This window comes from Chinchilla lanigera, unplaced genomic scaffold (assembly GCF_000276665.1).
Source record: "Chinchilla lanigera isolate Chin_1 unplaced genomic scaffold, ChiLan1.0 scaffold00044, whole genome shotgun sequence".
In the NCBI taxonomy this organism is placed as follows: Eukaryota; Metazoa; Chordata; class Mammalia; order Rodentia; family Chinchillidae; genus Chinchilla; species Chinchilla lanigera.
Window position 1 is genome coordinate 10629250 of NW_004955445.1, and position 3189 is coordinate 10632438.

Sequence of the window (3189 nt, forward strand, 5' to 3'; positions counted from 1 at the left end):
ACAATATGCAATATAACAACCACTGTTGAATTCCTATCATCTTGTTTAGTGAAACTGTATTGTTTCTAATTTTTAAAATATTTTTTATTCTCTTAAAAAATTTAAAAAACAAGGATAAGCAAATCATGAATCCAGGAAGTAGGATACTTTCTGGTAACAGAAAGGAACAAACTATTGATACACACACAGATGGATTGGAAATAAGTCATGTTAGGAAAATGATGTCAGATACAAAAAGTAGTAGTATTCGTAATTCAATTCACATGAAGTTCTAGAACAGGTAAAACTCATCCTTGATGGTGGAAATAATGTTCTAAAAGGGGCACGGGAGATTTCTACAGGGGCACTGAAAATGTTCCATCTCTTATTTTTGATGCTTCTTAGTTATACGCATATAAATATAAAAACTTAGAGCACCTAAGAACCATGCACCTTTTAACATAGACACACACCAATGTAAATTATGCCTTAACTTTTAAAAATCCTATAAAACAGTACCATTATATCCATTTTCAAGGTGAAGAAATTCAAGCTCAGAGAGGTCAGGCAATTACCCAAGATCAAACAGAAAGTGGCTAAGGCAGTGAACTAATTCTAATTTACCTGAGCTGGAAAGAGTGCCCAGGTACTTAGGCTTCCTACTACGCCTCTCTGGCAGAGCAAATGAAAGCATAAATACACAGTTACGTTTTCTGGATGCAAGGATCTTCAGTATATCTGCATCAGGTTGTAAAATGCATTGAGACAGCTCTTGGGGGAAAGTAAAGGGACCTTGCAGACCCCATAGTTTTATGCATTTTACTCCAATAATTTTAACATTTGTAATGGAGGGCAAAGAGCACCTCAGCCCTCAGAAACCCCAAGTGGACCATCGGTAAAATACAGCAAAGAAACAAACACATTCTAGCAAAGTAGCTATTGAGACTTTTCAAGTGTCAAACAAGATTGTGCCCAGCTGAAGTCAAAGACTGAGGCTGGCCAGTCCATCCTGTCTCCTCCGTCTTCTAGGAAGAGTTGCTCTGAAAGAATGGAATGGAGCACTGCACACGCTGCCTGCTGTCAGCCCGGAGACTCAACACATGAAAAAGACCCTCATTCTTTCACCCAGGTGTTGGTAAAAAAAATGATTTTGTCCGCCAGCACCTTTCTGACCTAACAGAGAAAACCTTTCTTCTTTTGTCCTCTCTACACACCAGCAAAGTTTACGAAATGGGGAGATTTGGCTCTCACAAGACGTGGCTGGAAAGAGCTCCTATCTGGAGATTCCTCCTAAGCCAGCGACAGCTGGTATGTGTGAGATTTACTCACTGGAGGCAAGAGGAAGCCAAACAGTCCTTCCAGAGCTGGAATTCGGGACACAGCAATGTGAGATTCTCAAAAGGATCAAGGAAACAAGCATCAAACCATAAATCTGAAACCCAGAGTCCTGTGAAGAGTGAATTCCCTTCTATAACATTTGAGAAAGGGGATTTTCTTCAGGCAGAGTCAAAAATCCACACAGCAAAGGCTGAAAACGAAGCAGGGAAAGAAAAGGCACAAATTCACACCAACAGGAAGCCTCTTGTTTCATCTTCATGACAGAAATACATCCAATCATGTTAGTTAGGACCATGCCTCCAAGCAGTGGATGTAGGAATCAACTCTTCAAGGATTATTTGGTAACATGGAAAACAGACTAAGATAGCAAACTGGAGAAAAATATTCCTTTTTATGGTTGGAAAGAAATATAGCAAAATATCAGTAGTGATCATCCACAGGTACTAAGACTTTGGCTAAATTTTCTTTAAGACAAACCATCACTTTCAGGAATTCTAAGCTGGGCATGGTAGTGCATGACTGTAATCGCAATATTCGGGAGGCAGAGGCAGGAAGATCGCTATGAGTTTGAGGCCAGCCTAGACAACAAAGTGAGTTCAAGGCCAGCCTGAACTGCATTGTGAGACCCTTTCTCAAAAAGACAACAAACAAACAAAGAATTCTACAGTGAGCTTGTGTTTGCAATACTTTTGGCAGGAAGTAATAAGAAGCCAGACCTAGTGCTTTAAATCATGAGAATGTTTTTGGTCATTTTTAAGAAATCTGAAGATGAGTACTTTCAGGGCTGGGCTAGAACCTCAATAGTACATCAAGCATCTTGACCTTTTCTCTCTTTTCACTCTATCATTCCTATTTGGTTAGAGTTTGTTGTCAGACTTACTGTCTCATTCAACAGAGTGGATGCCAGCACTCCAGGCATCAAGCACAGGAAGGGGAAGTGAAGCCAGGGGAGCAGCAGAAATCCAGCCTTGCCTTTTCATTAGAGGGCAAAACTTCTTAAACATTCTTCTGGGAGAATGATTTTTACCTTTATCTGGCTTGTGCTTCTGCTGACTATGGCAGTTGTGGCCACGTCAGGGGCACAGGTGGACACAGGCTTGCCTTGCTCTCGGGTGAACGTCTAGAGACTGAAATGTGGCATCACCAGAGCTGTGTGTGTTCAGGGCCAGTGCTCATAGCACCCATCTTAGTAGCTGCTTGGCCCCCGCAGGACTGCGGGGGTCCTGGTGGGTAGACAAATGATCTTCCCCCAGAGAAAGAAGGGAAGGGAGAAAACTTGGAGGAAAGGTGGAGAGGAGAAAGGAAGGAAGGAAAGGAGGGCGAAAGGGAGGAACATGGATTTGAGTCTAAGACGAAGAAATATGCTAAGGATTATTCAAAGCTGAAATGAACTCCTTGGAAAGGTTTTCAATACACACGTTTAAGATCAGTTTTCCAGCTCCCCATATCTAAGTCATGACTTTTAACCAGTGTGTGGCCAGGGTGAGCTGTCAAGAGTATGTGGCTTGATTGCCATTCTCTCCACCCCCCTGAACTGGGGGTTCACTGTAGGAGCTTTGCACAGCCGAGCCCCCCCCCCAATTTTCTTTTTTTTACTTTGGGACAGGGTCCTACTATACCACTAAGGTGCCCAGGCTGGTCTCCAACTTTCCATCCTCCTGCCTCAGCCTCCCAGAGGCTGGAATTGCAGGCCCATGGCAAATTCCACATCCGCTCTAGCAGGGGGGTTTTCAAGATGTGATCTTGCAGCCGGGCACAGGGGTACACACCTGTTGTGTACAGAGAAGGCTGAGGCGGGAAAATCACTTGATCCCAGGAGTTCAAGAGCAGCCTAGGTGACATTGCAAGACTCCCCCCATTCAAACAAACAAG